The 18,638-nt window shown below is 46.2% G+C and overlaps 1 gene segment (V, D, J or C); it reads left to right on the forward strand.

The window, feature by feature from the left end:
- Positions 1-16,877, forward strand: part of LOC137375941 (Ig kappa chain V-VI region NQ5-78.2.6-like) — a 31,956-nt gene extending 15,079 nt beyond the window's left edge. Inside the window, exon 5 of the V gene segment in view lies at positions 16,234-16,877.
- The last annotated feature ends 1,761 nt before the right edge of the window (positions 16,878-18,638 follow it).

The raw sequence follows: 18,638 nt of genomic DNA on the forward strand, positions 1-18,638 counted from the left end.
GACTCATCAGCTGAGGGAGGGCGGTAGGTGGTAATCAGTAGGAGGTTACCTTGCCCATGTTTGACCTGATGCCATGAGACTTCATGGGGTCCGGAGTCGATGTTGAGGACTCCCAGGGCAACTCCCTCCCTCCTGTAGACCACTGTCCCGCCACCTTTACTGGGTCTGTCCTGCCGGTGGGACAGAACATACCCAGGGATAGTGATTGCAGTGTCTGGGACATTGTCTGTCAGGTACGATTCCGTGAGTATGACTATGTCAGGCTGTTGCTTGACTAGTCTGTGGGACAGCTCTCCCAACTTTGGCACAAGCCTCCAGATGTTAGTGAGGAGGACTTTGCAGGGTCGACAGGGCTGGGTTTGCCGTTGTCGTTTCCAGTGCCTAGGTCGATGCCGGGTGGTCCATCCAGTTTCATTCCTTTTCATTGACTTCATAGAGGTTATGTACAACTGAGTGGCTTGCTAGGCCATTTCAGAGGGCATGTAAGAGTTAACCACATTGCTGTGGGTCTGGAGTCACATGTAGGCCAGACCAGGTAAGGACAGCAGATTTCCTTCCCTGAAGGACATTAGTGAACTAGATGGGTTTTTACAACAATGGTTTCATGGCCATCATTAGACTAGCTTTTAATTCCAGATTTATTAATTAAATTCAAATTCCACCTTCTGCTGTGGTGGGATTCTGACCCCTGTCTCCAGATCAATACCTGGGTCTCTGGGTTACTGGTCCAGTGATAATACCACTACGCCACCGCCTCCTGATGGACTTCATCCTCGGGTGTTAAAAGAAGTGGCTAGTGAGATAGTTGATGCATTAGTTTTAATTTTCCAAAATTCTCTAGATTCGGGGAAGGTTCCATTAGATTGGAAAATAGCAAGTGTTACTCCTTTATTCAAAAAGGGAGGGAGACAGAAAGCAGGAAACTACAGGCCAGTTAGCTTAACATCTGTCTTAGGGAAAATGTTAGAAGCTATTATCAAAGATGTTAAAGCAGGGCATTTAGAAAAATGCAAGGTAATCAGGCAGAGTCAACATGGTTTTGCGAAAGAGAAATCATGTTTAACCAATTTATTGGAGATCTTTGAGGGAGTTACATGTGCTGTGGATAAAGGGGATGTCTTGTACTTAGGTTTCCAAAAGGCATTTGATAAGGTGCCACATCAAAGGTTATTGCAGAAAATAAAAGCTCAGGGTGTATGTGGTAACATATTGGCATGGATAGAAGATTGGCAGCTAACAGGAAACAGAGAGTAGGCATATAAACGGGTCATTTTTTTAGATTAGATTAGAGATACAGCACTGAAACAGGCCCTTCGGCCCACCGAGTCTGTGCCGAACATCAACCACCCATTTAGACTAATCCTACACTAATCCCATATTCCCACCAAACATCCCCACCTGTCCCTATATTTCCCTACCACCTACCTATACTAGTGACAATTTATAATGGCCAATTTACCTATCAACCTGCAAGTCTTTTGGCTTGTGGGAGGAAACCGGAGCACCCGGAGAAAACCCACGCAGACACAGGGAGAACTTGCAAACTCCACACAGGCAGTACCCGGAATCGAACCCGGGTCCCTGGAGCTGTGAGGCTGCAGCGCTAACCACTGCGCCACTGTGCCGCCAAGATGTAACGAGTGGTGTGTCACAGGGACCTGTGCTGGAGCCTCAACTTTTTGCAATTTATGTAAATGACTTAGATGAAGGGACCGAAGGTATGGTTGCTAAATTTGCTGATGACACAAAGATAGGTAAGAAAGTAACTTATGAAGAGGACATAAGGGGGCTACAAAGGGATATAGGTAGGTTAATTGAGTGGACAAAGACCTGGCAAATGGAGTAGAACATAGAACATAGAACATACAGCACAGAACAGGCCCTTCGGCCCACAATGTTGTGCCGATCCTTTGTCCTCTGTCAAGGACAATTTAATCTATACCCCATCATTCTCCTTTATCCATATACCTATCCAAAAGCCTTTTGAAAGTCCCTAAAGTTTCTGACTCAACAACTTCCCCGGGCAAGGCATTCCATGCCTCGACCACTCTCTGGGTAAAGAACCTTCCCCTGACATCCCCCTTATATCTCCCACCCTTCACCTTAAATTTATGACCCCTTGTAACGCTTTGCTCCACCCGGGGAAAAAGTTTCTGACTGTCTACCCTATCTATTCCCCTGATCATCTTATAAACCTCTATCATGTCACCCCTCATCCTTCTCCTTTCTAATGAGAAGAGGCCTAGAATGTTCAGCCTTTCCTCGTAAGACTTATTCTCCATTCCAGGCAACATCCTGGTAAATCTCCTCTGCACCCTCTCCAAGGCTTCCACATCCTTCCTAAAATGAGGCGACCAGAACTGCACACAGTACTCCAAATGAGGCCTTACCAAGGTCCTGTACAGCTGCATCATCACCTCACGGCTCTTAAATTCAATCCCTCTGCTAATGAACGCTAACACCCCATATGCCTTCTTCACAGCCCTATCCACTTGAGTTGCAACTTTCAATGATCTATGCACATAGACCCCAAGGTCTCTCTGCTCCTCCACATGCCCAAGAACCCTACCGTTAACCCAGTATTTTGCATTCATGTTTGTCCTTCCAAAATGGACGACCTCACACTTTTCAGGGTTAAACTCCATCTGCCACTTTTCAGCCCAGCACTGCAACCTATCCAAGTCCCTTTGCAGACGACAATAGCCCTCCTCGGTATCCACAACTCCACCAACCTTTGTATCATCTGCAAATTTACTGACCCACCCTTCGACTTCCTCATCCAAGTCGTTAATAAAAATCACAAACAGGAGAGGACCCAGAACTGATCCCTGCGGCACGCCACTGGTAACTGGGCTCCAGGCTGAGTATTTACCATCTAAGACCACTCTCTGCCTTCTATCAGTTAGCCAATTCTTAATCCAACTGGCCACATTCCCCACTATCCCATGCCTCCTGACTTTCTCCATAAGTCTACCATGGGGGACCTTATCAAATGCCTTACTAAAATCCATGTACACCACATCCACTGGTTTACCCTCATCCACTTGCTTGGTCACCTGCTCAAAGAATTCAATCAGGCTTGTGAGGCAAGACCTACCCCTCACAAAACCGTGCTGACTGTCCCGAATCAAGCAGTGTCTTTCCAGATGCTCAGAAATCCTATCCCTCAGCACCTTTTCCATCAACTTGCCTACCACCGAAGTAAGACTAACTGGCCTGTAATTCCCAGGGTTGTTCCTATTCCCTTTCTTGAACAGGGGCACAACATTTGCCACCCTCCAATCACCTGGTACCACCCCCGTCAGCAGAGAAGATGAAAAGATCATTGCCAGCGGCTCTGCAATTTCATCCCTTGCTTCCCATAACATCCTTGGATATACCCCGTCAGGCCCGGGAGACTTGTCTATCTTCAAGTTATTCAAAAACCCCAACACGTCTTCCCTCCTAACGAGCACTTCCTCGAGCTTACCAGTCTGTTTCACACCGTCCTCTTCAGTAATACACCCCTTCTCATTCGTAAATACCGAAGAGAAGTACTCATTCAAAACCTCACTTATCTCTTCCGGCTCAACACACAGTCTCCCGCTATTGTCCTTGACCGGACCTACGGTCCCCCTAGTCATCCTCATATTTCTGACATACGCGTAAAAGGCCTTGGGGTTTTCTTTTATCCTACCCGCCAAGCATTTTTCATGCCCTCTCTTAGCTCTCCTAATCCCTTTCTTCAGATCCTTCCTGGCCATCTTGTATCCCTCCAGAGCTATGCCTGTGCCCTTTTTCCTCAACTTTATATACGCATCCTTCTTCTTCCTAACAAGACTCTCAACCTCTCTTGTCAACCACGGTTCCCTCACATGACCATCCCTTCCCTGTCTGACAGGGACATGCTTATCAATGGCCCCTACTATCTGCTCCTTGAAAAAGTTCCACATTTCGACCGTGCCCTTCCCTGCCAGCATATGCTCCCAACTTATGCTCCTCAGTTCCTGCCTGACAGCATCATATCTACCCTTCCCCCAATTGTAAACCTTGCCCTGTTGCACATACCTATCCCTCTCCATTACCACAGTGAATGCTACAGAATTGTGATCACTATCTCCAAAGTGCTCGCCCACCAACAGCTCTATCACTTGCCCTGGTTCATTACCTAGTACCAAATCCAATATTGCCTCCCCTCTGGTCGGGCAGTCTACATACTGCGTCAGAAAAGCTTCCTGGACATACTGCACAAACACTACCCCATCCAAACTATTCGATCTAAAGAGTTTCCAATCAATATTTGGGAAGTTGAAATCCCCCATAATTACTACCCTGTGACTTCTGCTCCTTTCCAAAATCTGTTTCCCAATCTGCTCTTCCACCTCCCTGCTGCTATTGGGGGGCCTATAGAAAACTCCCATCAAGGTGACTGCTCCTTTCCTGTTCCTGACCTCAACCCACAGTGCCTCAGTCGGCAGATCCTCCTCGAAAATTCTTTCAGCAGTTGTTACACTATTTCTAACTAACAATGCCACCCCCCCACCTCTTTTACCACCATTCCTAATCTTATGAAAACATCTATAACCAGGTACCTCCAAAAACCATTCCTCCCCCTCACCTATCCACGTTTCAGTGATGGCCACAACATCGTAGTCCCAAGTGCCCATCCACGCCTTCAATTCACTCACCTTATTCCTGATGCTTCTTGCGTTGAAGTATACGCACTTTAACCCTTCTCCGTGCCCATCTGTCCTCTGTGACAGTGCTACCTTCCCCAATACCTCACTACACTCTTTGTCTTTCTGAGTGGACCCACTGGTCCCTGGATTACAAGTCCGGTTCCCATCCCCCTCCCAAACTAGTTTAAACCCTCCCGAACAGTACTAGCAAACCTCCCTCCCAGGATATTGGTGCCCCTCTGGTTCAGATGCAGCCCGTCCTGTTTGAACAGGTCCCATCTTCCCCAGAATGCAGTCCAATTATCCAAGAACTGGAAGCCCTCCCTCCTACACCATTCCTGCAGCCACGTGTTCAGCTGTGCTCTCTCCCTATTCCTAGCCTCACTATCACGTGGCGCCGGCAACAAACCAGAGATAACAACTCTGTCCGTCCGAGCTTTCAGCTTCCAGCCTAACTCCCTAAACTCACTTCTAACATCTGTGCCACCCTTCCTTCCTACGTCGTTGGTGCCAATGTGCACCACGACCTCTGGCTGCTCCCCCTCCCCTTTAAGGATCCTGAAGACGCGATCACAAACATCACGGACCCTGGCACCAGGGAGGCAACAAACCATCCGTGCGTCTCGCCTGCGCCCACAGAACCGCCTGTCCGTACTCCTCACCATCGAGTCCCTGATGACTAGTGCTCTCCCATTCTCCCTCCTTCCCTTCTGAGCCACAGTGCAGGACCCCGTGCCAGAGGCCCGGTCACTGCAGCCTGCCCCCGATAGGCCGTCCCCCCCAACAGTATCTAAAACTGTATACTTGTTGTTGAGGGGAACGACCACAGGAGATCCCTGCACTGACCTCTTCCCACCTCTAACTGTTACCCAGCTGCCTTTGATTTGTGGAGTAACGACCTCCGTGTAGCTTCTATCTATCAACCCCTCAGCTTCCCGAATGATCCTCAGTTCATCCAGCTCCAGCTCCAATTCCCTAACACGGTCTGATAGGAGCTGGAGACGGATGCACTTCCAGCAGGTGAAGTCGGCAGGGTCACCGGAGGTTCCCCTCACCTCGAACATACTGCAGGAGGAGCAATACACTACACTGGCTGCCATTTCTTTTATTCAATTACCCCTTAGTTAAGTACAACTATAGATATTAACAAAAACAGTAAATAGCTTACCTGCTCAGTCCTTTTTGGTTAGAGGAGGAGGGTAAAAAGGGTCTTATTATTAGGTTAGAGTAGGAGGATGGGTGGGAGACACTACACGTGTAGTGGCTCGGGTTTACTCAGCTCCGCACCTTTAAGGAAAATACCTACCCAGGAGTCCTCGCTGCCGACCAGCTTCCGGTTCCTCCGGCGCCAAAAGAAACTCAAAGACAAGGAAAACAGTAAGTAAAACAGTAAGTACTTACTTTCAAAACACAGCTCCTGATGCCTTCACTCACCCACCGAAGAGTCGCTACCTTCTCCTGCTGCTCCGCCGGGAAATGAGGCCGAGTCCACGGAGCTCCGCACCTTTAAGGAAAATACCTACCCAGGAGTCCTCGCTGCCGACCAGCTTCCGGTTCCTCCGGCGCCAAAAGAAACTCAAAGACAAGGAAAACAGTAAGTAAAACAGTAAGTACTTACTTTCAAAACACAGCTCCTGATGCCTTCACTCACCCACCGAAGAGTCGCTACCTTCTCCTGCTGCTCCGCCGGGAAATGATGTATAATGTGGAAAATTGTGAAACTGTCCACTTTGGCAGGAAGAATAAAAAAGAAGCATATTATCTAAATGGTGAGAGATTGCATAGCTCTGAGATGCAGAGGGATCTGGGTGCCCTAGTGCATGAATTGTGAAAGGTTAGTATGTAGGTACAGCACGTAATTAGGAAAGCTAATAGAATGTTATCGTTTATAGCGAGGGGAATTGAATACAAAGAACAAAGAACAAAGAAAATTACAGAACAGGAACAGGCCCTTCGGCCCTCCAAGCCTGCGCCGATCCAGATCCTCTATCTAAACCTGTCGCCTATTTTCTAAGGGTCTGTATCTCTTTGCTTCCTGCCCATTCATGTATCTGTCTAGATACATCTTAAAAGACGCTATCGTGCCCGCGTCTACCACCTCCGCTGGCAACGCGTTCCAGGCACCCACCACCCTCTGCGTAAAGAACTTTCCATGCATATCCCCCCTAAACTTTTCCCCTCTCACTTTGAACTCGTGACCCCTAGTAATTGAATCCCCCACTCTGGGAAAAAGCCTCTTGCTATCCACCCTGTCTATACCTCTCATGATTTTGTACACCTCAATCAGGTCCCCCCTCAACCTCCGTCTTTCTAATGAAAATAATCCTAATCTACTCAACCTCTCTTCATAGCTAGCGCCCTCCATACCAGGCAACATCCTGGTGAACCTCCTCTGCACCCTCTCCAAAGCATCTACATCCTTTTGGTAATGTGGCGACCAGAACTGCACGCAGTATTCCAAATGTGGCCGAACCAAAGTCTGATACAACTGTAACATGACCTGCCAACCCTTGTACTCAATACCCCGTCCGATGAAGGAAAGCATGGCGTATGCCTTCTTGACCACTCTATTGACCTGTGGCAACCTTCAGGGAACAATGGACCTGAACACCCAAATCTCTCTGTACATCAATTTTCCCCAGCACTTTTCCATTTACTGTATAGTTCACTCTTGAATTGGATCTTCCAAAATACATCACCTCGCATTTGCCCTGATTGAACTCCAGCTGCCATTTCTCTGCCCAACTCTCCAATCTATCTATATTCTTCTGTATTCTCTGACAGTCCCCTTCACTATCTGCTACTCCACCAATCTTAGTGTCGTCTGCAAACTTGCTAATCAGACCACCTATACTTTCCTCCAAATCATTTATGTATATCACAAACAACAGTGGTCCCAGCACAGATCCCTGTGGAACACCACTGGTCACACTTCTCCATTTTGAGAAACTCCCTTCCACTGCTACTCTCTGTCTCCTGTTGCCCAGCCAGTTCTTTATCCATCTAGCTAGTACACCCTGGATCCCATGCAACTTCACTTTCTCCATCAGCCTACCATGGGGAACCTTATCAAACGCCTTACTGAAGTCCATGTATATGACATCTACAGCCTTCCCTCATCAATCAACTTTGTCACTTCCTCAAAGAATTCTATTAAGTTGGTAAGACATGACCTTCCCTGCACAAAACCATGTTGCCTATCACTGATAAGCCCATTTTCTTCCAAATGGGAATAGATCCTATCCCTCAGTATCTTCTCCAGCAGCTTCCCTACCACTGACGTCAGGCTCACAGGTCTATAATTACCTGGATTATCCCTGCTACCCTTCTTAAACAAGAGGACAACATTAGCAATTCTCCAGTCCTCCGGGACCTCACCCGTGTTTAAGGATGCTGCAAAGATATCTGTTAAGGCCCCAGCTATTTCCTCTCTCGCTTCCCTCAGTAATAAATAGATCCCATCCGGACCTGGGGACTTGTCCACCTTAATGCCTTTTGGAATACCCAACACTTCCTCCCTCCTTATGCCGACTTGACCTGGAGTGAGCAAACATCTATCCCTAACCTCAACATCCGTCATGTCCCTCTCCTCGGTGAATACCGATGCAAAGTACTCGTTTAGAATCTCACCCATTTTCTCTGACTCCACACATAATTTTCCTCCTTTGTCCTTGAGTGGGCCAATCCTTTCTCAAGTTACCCTCTTGCTCCTTATATATGAATAAAAGGCTTTGAGATTTTCCTTAACCCTGTTTGCTAAAGATATTTCATGACCCCTTTTAGCCCTCTTAATTCCTCGTTTCAGATTGGTCCTACATTCCCGATATTCTTCCAAAGCTTCGTCTTTCTTCAGCCTCCTAGACCTTATGTATGCTTCCTTTTTCCTCTTAGCTAGTTTCACAATTTCACCTGTCATCCATGGTTCCCTAATCTTGCCATTTCTATCCCTCATTTTCACAGGAACATGTCTCTCCTGCACGCTAATCAACCTCTCTTTAAAAGCCTCCCACATATCAAATGTGGATTTATCTTCAAACAGCTGCTCCCAATCTACATTCCCCAGCTCCTGCCGAATTTTGGTATAGTTGGCCTTCCCCCAATTTAGCACTCTTCCTTTCGGACCACTCTCGTCTTTGTCCATGAGTATTCTAAAACTTACGGAATTGTGATCACTATTCCCAAAGTAGTCCCCTACTGAAACTTCAACCACCTGGCCGGGCTCATTCCCCAACACCAGGTCCAGTATGGCCCCTTCCCGAGTTGGACTATTTACATACTGCTCTAGAAAACCCTCCTGGATGCTCCTTACAAATTCTGCTCCATCTAGACCTCTAACACTAAGTGAATCCCAGTCAATGTTGGGAAAATTAAAATCTCCTATCACCACCACCCTGTTGCTCCTACATCTTTCCATAATCTGTTTACATATTTGTACCTCTATTTCACACTCGCTGTTGGGAGGCCTGTAGTACAGCCCCAACATTGTTACCGCACCCTTCCTATTTCTGAGTTCTGCCCATATTGCCTCACTGCTCGAGTCCTCCATAGTGCCCTCCTTCAGCACAGCTGTGATATCCTCTTTGACCAGTAATGCAACTCCTCCACCCCTTTTACCTCCCTCTCTATCCCGCCTGAAGCATCGATATCCTGGGATATTTAGTTGCCAATTGTGCCCTTCACTCAACCAAGTCTCAGTAATAGCAATAACATCATACTCCCAGGTACTAATCCAAGCCCTAAGTTTATCTGCCTTACCTACTGCACTTCTTGCATTAAAACAAATGCACCTCAGACCACCAGTCCCTTTGCGTCCATCATCTGCTCCCTGCCTACTTTTCCCCTTAGTCACACTGACTTCATTATCTAGTTCCTCACAGGCTTTCGTTACTACCTCCTTACTGTCCACTGACCTCCTCATTTGGTTCCCATCTCCCTGCCACATTAGTTTAAACCCTCCCCAACAGCGTTAGCAAAAGCATCCCCAAGGAAATTGGTTCCAGTCCGGCCCAGGTGTAGACCGTCCAATTTGTAATAGTCCCACCTCCCCCAGAACCGGTCCCAATGTCCCAAAAATCTGAGCCCCTCCCTCCTGCACCATCTCTCAAGCCACGCATTCAGCCTGACTATTCTTTCATTTCTACTCTGACTATCCCGTGGCACTGGTAGCAATCCTGAGATTACTACCTCTGAGGTCCTACTTTTTAACTTGGCTCCTAACTCCCATAAGTAAGGAGGTTATTCTTCAGCTATACAGGTCATTGATGAGACCACAGCTGGAGTACTGTGTACAGTATTGGTCTCCTTATTTAAGGAAGGATGTAAATGCTTTGGAGGCCGTACAGAGAAGGTTTACTGGACTAATACCTGGAATGGGCGGGCTGTCTTATGAGGAAAGATTGGACAGGCTAGGCTTGTATCTGCTGGAATTTAGAAGAGTAAGAGGTGACTTGATTGAAACATATAAGATCCTGAGAGGTCTTGACAGGATGGATGTGGAAAGGATGTTTCTCCTTGTGGGAGAATCTAGAACTAGGGGTCACTGTTTAAAAATAAGGGATCGCCCATTTAAGACAGAGATGAGGAGAAATTTTTTCTCTCTGACGGTCGTGAGTCTTTGGAATTCTCTTCCTCAAAAGGTGGTGGAAGCAGAATCTTTGAATATTTTTAAGGCAGAGGTGGATAGATTCTTGATAAGCAAGGGGGTGGAAGGTTATCGGGGGGTAGGTGGAAATGTGGAGTAATCAGTTCAGCCCTGAACGTATTGAATGGCGGAGCTTGCTCGAAGGGCCGAGTGGCCTACTCCTGCTCCTAATTGGTATGTTTGTATATTTGTATGTTGATTTCACTATCACATGCATGAATATTTGAAACAATAAAATATTCTATGAAATGAAAAATATTTTGACTAATACAGGAACTGGAAAACATTACTTTTGAGAATTCCTCTCCGTAAAAAAGTAAGTGCTATCGAGATATAATTACTCAGACTGAAACCAATCAGGTTACAATTACAAACCACATGTACTACTCATTGAATTCTCTGTTTCCAAACTCTCTCGGTTTGGATATTGGAAATGACATTTTCTCATTACTGCGAAGAAGATTACCAAGACTGCATTTCTGGTTTGTAAAGGCAGATAAATGACGCAGTAAAGGATAGTGTTTAACTATGTTCTCAGGGTATTCCAAATCACTTTGCAATCAACAAATTACTTTTGACATGGTCAGTGGGTCAGATTGGTACTACCTAGGTCAACTCTAATACCTACAGTACAGGCAAGGCATCAACATAATAATATCATAGCCTGATATTTTTCAAATTAACAGAATCCGGAAAAAGAATTGTATTATGCATTCTCTTCAGGACCATAAACAACAACGAACCAGCCTAGTGACCAAGATACTAGACTGACATTTGTGTGTCCTTATTCTCAAGCTTGGGGATGGTGTAGGACAGGTGTTAGCTCTGAAACTGTCAATAGCTCAAGGGAAATTCCAGATTTCCTGGAAATTTTTCTCAACATTTCAGCTCATGCACTGTGATGTTGAAACATATACCCTAACATTACAGTAATAGACCTACTCATTGAAATTAAACACTTCCTAAAATTAGCTTTCGGACTTCATTTATATACAGATATTGTCCAATTCTCTTTTGAAAGCCTTGATTGAATCTGCCTCCACCACACTCTCAGGCAATGCATTCCAGATCCTTACCACTCGCTGTGTAAAAAAGATTTTCCCCTCATGTCACTATTGCTTCTTTTGCCAATCACTTTAAATCAGTGTCCCCTGATTCTCAACCCTTCCGCCAATGGGAACTGTTTCTATCTACTCTGTTTCGACCCCTCATTATTTTGAACACCTCTATCAAATCTCCTCTCCATCCTCCCTTCTCTAAGGAGAACAGCCCCAGCTTCTCCCAATTATCCATGTAACTGAAGTTCCTCATCCCTGGAACCATTGTTGCAAATCTTTCCTGCACCCTCGCTAATATCTTCACATATTTCCTAAAGTGTGGTGCCCTGAATTGGACACAATACTCCAGTTGAGGCCGAACCAGTGTTTTATAAATGTTCACCATAAGTTCCTTGTTTTTGTACTCTATGCCCCTATCAATAAAGTCCAGGAACCCATATGCTTTATTTAGCGATTTTACAACCTGCCCTGCCACCTCCAATAATTCATGCACATGTACCCGCAGGTCTCTCTGCTCCTGCACCAACTTTAGAATTGTATCTTTTATTTTATATTGCCTCTCCTCATTCTTCCTACCAAAATGAATCATGTCAGACCTCTCTGCATTAAATTTCATCTGCCACATGTCTGCCCACTCACCAACCTGTCTATGCCCTGCTGAAGTCTATCACTATCCCCCTCACAGTTCACAATACTTTCAAGTTTGTGTCGTCCGCAAATTTTGACGTTGTGCCCTGTACACCCAAGTCTAGGTCATTAATATGGATCAAGAAAAGCAGTGATCCTAACACTTACCCCTGGGAAAACCCCACAGGATACCTCCAGTCCAAAACACAACCTTTCACCACTACTCTCCAATTCCTGTCACTCAACCAACTTCGTATCCATGCTGTCACTGTCCTATTTATTTATTGATACAGCACTGAAACAGGCCCTTCGGCCCACCGAGTCTGTGCTGACCATCAACCACTCATTTATACTAATCCCGTATTCCTACCACATCCCCACCTTCCCTATGTTCTCCTACCACCTACCTATACTAGGGGCAATTTATAATGGCCAATGTACCTATCAACCTGCAAGTCTTTGGCTGTGGGAGGAAACCGGAGCACCCGGCAAAAACCCACACGGTCACAGGAAGAACTTGCAAACTCTGCACAGGCAGTACCCAGAATTGAATCTGGGTTGCTGGAGTTGTGAGGCTGCAGTGCTAACCACTGCAACACTGTGCCACCCTGTCTGTAATCTCTTCCATACTCAAAGCCCTCAGATTGTGCTCCAATAATTCTGGCCTCTTAAGCATCCTTGATTTTATTTGCTCCACCATTGGTGACTGTGCCTTCAGTTGCCAAGTCCCTAAGCTCTGAAATTCCCTCCCTATACCTCTCTGCTTCTCTACCTCTCTTTCATCCTTTAAGATGCTTCTCAAAACCTACCACTTTGTCCAAGCTTATGGTCATCTGCCCTAACAGCGGTAGCAGTGAGAGTGCGAGCCAGGGGGCAGCTGGGAAGGTAAGTTTCACTATAAAATACTTACCTCCTGATTCGGCGGACACGGACACGGGGACTGCTGGGGAAGTGAACTTATATATTCGGGCAGTGGCTAAACCCGAAACACTACACCTGTAGTGTCTCCCACCCATCCTCCTCCTCTAACCAAAAAAAAAGGACTGTTGTGTGGAGGGTTTGGTAAGGGAAGGTTTCCCTTTATTTTTACTTAATCTCTGTGTCAATTTAGAGCCGAGGGGATGGAAGCTAGGGCAGTTGCATGCTCCTCTTGCAGGATGTGGGAGGTAAGGGTCACCACTGGTGTCCCTGCTGTGAGAAGTGCACCCAACTCCAGCTCCTCACAGACCGCGTTAGGGAACTGGAGCTGGCTGAACTTCGGATCATTCAGGCGGCTGAGGGGGTGATAGAGAGCAGTTATAGAGAGGTAGTGACACCTAAGTTACAGGATAGAGGTAGCTGGGTGACCGTCAGGGGAGGGAAAGGGAATAGGCGCACAGTGCAGGGATCCCCTGTGGCCATTCCCCTCAATAATAAGTATACTGTTTTGGATACGGTTGGGGGGGACGACCTACCAGGGGAAAGCTACAGCGGCCAGGTCTCTGGCACTGAGCCTGGCTCTGTGGCTCAGAAGGGAAGGGGGGAGAATAGGAGAGCGATAGTGATAGGAGATTCAATGGTTAGAGGAACAGACAGGAGATTCTGTGGTCGCGAACGAGACTCCCGGATGGTATGTTGCCTCCCGGGTACCAGGGTCAGGGATGTCTCGGATCGAGTCTACAGGATTCTTAAGGGGGAGGGGGAGCAGCCAGAAGTCGTGGTACACATCGGTACCAATGACATAGCTAGGAAAAGGGATGAGGACCTGAAAAGCGAATATAGGGAGTTAGGTTGAAGCTAAAAGGCAGGACGAGCAGGATAGTAATCTCAGGATTGATACCGGTGCCACGTGCTAGTGAGGCTAGAAACAGAGAGCGAGTGCAGCTGAACACGTGGCTACAGAGCTGGTGTAGGAGGGAGGGCTTCAGATATGTGGATCATTGGGATACCTTCTGGGGAAGGTGGGACCTGTACAAGAAGGACGGGTTGCATCTGAACTGGAGGGGCACCAATATCCTGGGCGGGAGGTTTGCGAGAGCTCTTCAGGAGGGTTTAAACTAGTTTGGCAGGGGGATGGGAACCAGACCTACGGAACAGTGGATGGGGTAGCTGTTGAACAGGCAGATACAGAGTGCAGAGAGTCTGTGAGGAAGGTTAGACAGTTGACAGGGCAAAGTTGCAGCCAGTATGATGGGTTGAAGTGTGTCTATTTTAATGCAAGAAGTGTCAGGAATAAGGGCGATGAACTTAGAGCATGGATCAGTACTTGGAGCTACGATGTTGTGGCCATTACGGAGACGTGGATATCACAGGGGCAGGAATGGATGTTGGATGTTCCGGAGTTTAGATGTTTCAAAAGGAATAGGGAGGGAGGTAAAAGAGGTGGGGGAGTGGCATTGCTAATCAGGGATAGTATCACAGCTGCAGAAAGGGAGGTCGTCGAGGAGGGTTTGTCTACTGAGTCATTATGGGTGGAAGTCAGATACAGGAAAGGAGCAGTCACTTTATTGGGAGTTTTCTATAGACCCCCCAATAGCAACAGAGACACGGAGGAACAAATTGGGAGGCAGATTTTGGAAAGGTGCAGAAGTAACAGGGTTGTTGTCATGGGTGACTTCAACTTCCCTAATATTGATTGGAACCTCCTTAGTGCAAATAGTTTGGATGGAGCAGTTTTTGTCAGGTGTGTCCAGCATTGTTTCCTGACTCAATATGTAGATAGGCCGACTAGAGGGGAGGCTATATTGGATTTGGTGCTTGGCAACGAACCAGGCCAGGTGACAGATCTCTCGGTGGGAGAGCATTTCGGTGATAGTGATCACAACTCCCTGACCTTTACAATAGTCATGGACAGGGATAGGAGCAGACGGGATGGGAAAATATTTAATTGGGGGAGGGGGAATTACAATGCTATTAGGCAGGAACTGGGGAGCATAAACTGGGAACAGATGTTCTCAGGGAAATGCATGACAGAAATGTGGAGGTTGTTTAGGGAGCACTTGCTGCGACTGCTGGATAGGTTTGTCCCGATGAGGCAAGGAAGGGATGGTAGGAACCTTGGATGACAAGAGATGTGGAACAGCTAGTCAAGAGGAAGAAGGAAGCTTACTTAAGGTTGAGGAAGCAAGGATCAGACAGGGCTCTAGAGGGTTACAAGGTAGCCAGGAAGGAACTGAAGAATGAACTTAGGAGAGCTAGAAGGGGACATGAAAAAGTCTTGGCGAGTAGGATTAAGGAAAATCCCAAGGCATTATTCACTTATGTGAGGAACAAGAGGATAGCCAGAGTGAGGGTAGGGCCGTTCAGGGATAGTGGAGGGAACTTGTGCCTGGAGTCGGAGGAGGTAGGGGAGGTCCTAAATGAATACTTTGCTTCAGTATTCACTAGTGAGAGGGACCTGGTCGTTTGTGAGGACAGCGTGAAACAGGCTGATATGCTCGAACAGGATAGATAGAGTGGATAGCCAGAGACTTTTTCCCAGGGTGGAAAGGGCTATCACCAGGGGGCATAATTTTAAGGTGATTGGAGGAAGGTTTCGGGGAGATGTCAGAGGTAGGTTCTTTACACAGAGAGTGGTGGGTGCGTGGAATGCACTGCCAGCGGTGGTAGTAGAAGCAGATACATTAGGGACATTTAAGCGACTCTTGGATAGGTACATGGATGATAGTAGTATGAAGGGTATGTAGGTAGTTTGATCCTGGAGTCGGTTAAAGGTTCGGCACAACATCGTGGTTCGAAGGGTCTGTACTGTGCTGTACTGTGCTGTACTGTTCTATGTTCTATGTTCTAATATCTTCTTGTATGGCTTGGTGTCAAATTTTGCTCTCTAAGGATCATGTGAAGCAGCAGCAACAGCAGCTGTGGATCAGTTCTCCAACTGTTCAAAGTTAGAGCCTGCATTAAAATCAATGCACTAATCGACAATCTTGTGTCACATTAAACTAAAAAGGGAAAAATGTAAACTCCGGAAATCTGAAATAAAAATAGGAAATGCACAGCAGATCCACTGGCATCCGTGAAGATAATAGACATGCTCTGAGGGTTCAGATCTTCGATCAGTCTTGAACTTTGTGCACTTTCAGACTGTTTTGGTGTGTGAGGGAGAATTTAGATCTTTAACTATTTAGCTCGTTTCAAATAACTTCCATGTAGGTGAAGAAATAATGATGTTTTAATATTATGTTAGTGCTTTTCCTTGCTGTCATTCTGGTTTTTGTGTCATTGTTAAGTATGGTTTACTATTCTATATTTTTGTTTACATTTATTCCAGGTAATTAACAAATAAAATGCATCACCGGATCAACATGCGGGGAGAGGACTGGAATGTTATCTTGAACTTTTTTGTACTTTTGAAAGTTGCAGTCAGAACTTTATATCATTGAACTCAGCCTTATCTACGTTTTGCCCTGCTATATCATTGCCGCTCTTTTTCTTTTGGTTTTGGAAACTAGGATGAAACTTGCACTTAGAGTGTACATATCCATGAGCCATTCTTAGCATAATTAAAGGTGTTCAGGACTTCAACCTTTGCTTCTCCCAGGAAATTATGTGGCTGCAGGGGTGAGTGGGAGGTTTGGGGTGGGGTGGGGGGGGGAGGGGTTGCTACAAAGAGGTGTTTAACCATGATGGTTTGGCTATCATGATGTGTGGGGCAGGCTTGATGGGCCAACTGGACTTTTCCTGCCATACATTTTATATGGTCAAAATACACTTCAGGTAAATACTACAATGATGGATGTAAAACATTGCCTCCCTGCAATGTCTCCCTTGTGTTTACCATTTAGTAATATTGGCGTAGCTTATTCTATTGTTTGCTGTTTGTATCACACAGGAAGTGTGAAATGTATACTTTGTGGCTGAGCCAGCAATAATTTTGTGTGTTTTACAATAATGATAATTAAAAAGAAAAAACTATTTCCTGTATGTTATTAAAAAAAAAAATCATTTCCAGTTAGATGTCTGGTTAAAAAGCTGACCTCTGGGAATTGTAGGGTAAAATATTGACCTCGTCATTACTTTGAGTAGCTGTAACGTTTTACAAAACCTCACTACATACATTGAATATAATCCAACATTAGAATTGAAATTGGTGCAGAACAGCCGATGCACTCAAACTGCATGCCCATGACACAACTTTGGCCCCCAAATTGGTGCCCATGGTGAATTAAAATAAAATAGGTGTTGCATATTAATGGGTGTCTTTCCTAATGGGGCATCTATATCAGTGTTTCTGAAGCATCCTGCACTTCTTAAAGGGCACTTTGACTGCAGGGAACTATAACTGAAAATTGTGGACAATGGCAGGGACAACAAACAGTGCATTGCGCTCCTCCATTTTTCTGAGGTATTGGTGGAGGAGGTCAGTAAGAGGAGGGACATCTATCTACCAGGAGGCAGGAAGATATCAAGGCAAGCTGCCCGGCATGTGTGGACAGAGGTGGCAAAGTGTATCACTGCCAGAAGCATCAGGATATGACTGCAAGATATGGAAAAACTCACTAACCTCACCAGGATAACTAAGGTAATTTTCCTTTTTCTTATTCATTCATGGGATGTGAGTGGTGCTGGCAAGGCCAGGATTTATTGCCCATCCCTAATTGCCCTTGAGAAGGTGGTAGTGAGCAGCCTTCTCGAACCACTGCAATCCATCTGGTGCGGGTACACCTACAGTGCTGTTACAGAGGGAAATCCAGGATTTTGACCCCATGACAGTGAAGGAATGGCGATATAGTTCCAAGTCAGGATTCTGTGTGGCCTGGAGGGGAACTTGCGGATGGTGTAGTTCCCATGCATCAGCTGCCCTTGTCCTCCAAGGTGATAGAGGTCACAGGTTTGGAAGGTGCTGTCGAAGGAGCCTTGGTGAGTTGCTGCAATATAGATGGTACATGTTGCTGCCACTGTGCATCAGTGGTGAAGGGAGTGAATGTTTAAGGTGGTAAATGGGGTGCTGATCAAGAAGGCAGCTTTGTCTTCTTTCTCTAATTATCTACTGAGCTTTGCACTACCTGTTGCCTAGCAGTCCCACTCTTCCCTCCCTCAATTTCCAGCACACTCCTCCAATCACTACCGCACATTTCACTCTACCTCTTTCATCTCCTATTGCACCTGCTACTCTCCTCATTATTATGTTCTTCAGCTCATACACCTCTGTCGTCTTTCACACACCAGAGACACTATTCTACTCTGACATGAAGAGCGTCAAAACTTCTTGCTGCTCTAACGCAGGCACACTATTATTTCTTGCAGGAAAGGTGTACACAATAACAGGGAGCAGTCAGCCACAGGAGAAGGGCCAGGCTTCATCCATGTGCTGTCCTCACTTGAAGAGCAGGTTGTGGACATGGACAGGGGACATCAGGGACATGTCATCTGGTGAGGCAGGAGGACATGTCCTACAGGAATTTTAACCATCTTCCCCTCATTCCAATCTTTTAAATCTCACTTTGCACATGATCCATGACAGATTGTAGAAGCAATCCTGATGGCAATAAATGCTAACGTTTCTCTCTTCATTCTATTTCACACCAGCATGGACTCGATGGGCTGAATGGCCTCCTTGTGCGCCGTAATGACTCTAAGCTTAATACAACCCTAAGACGATAACAGCACTGCAGAAGGGGATGCATCGCTCAACCTTACCCTTGCAGACATCAGTTCAGAAACTGGAACTGCGTA

Source organism: Heterodontus francisci, chromosome 1 (genome assembly GCF_036365525.1).
Source record: "Heterodontus francisci isolate sHetFra1 chromosome 1, sHetFra1.hap1, whole genome shotgun sequence".
In the NCBI taxonomy this organism is placed as follows: domain Eukaryota; kingdom Metazoa; phylum Chordata; class Chondrichthyes; order Heterodontiformes; family Heterodontidae; genus Heterodontus; species Heterodontus francisci.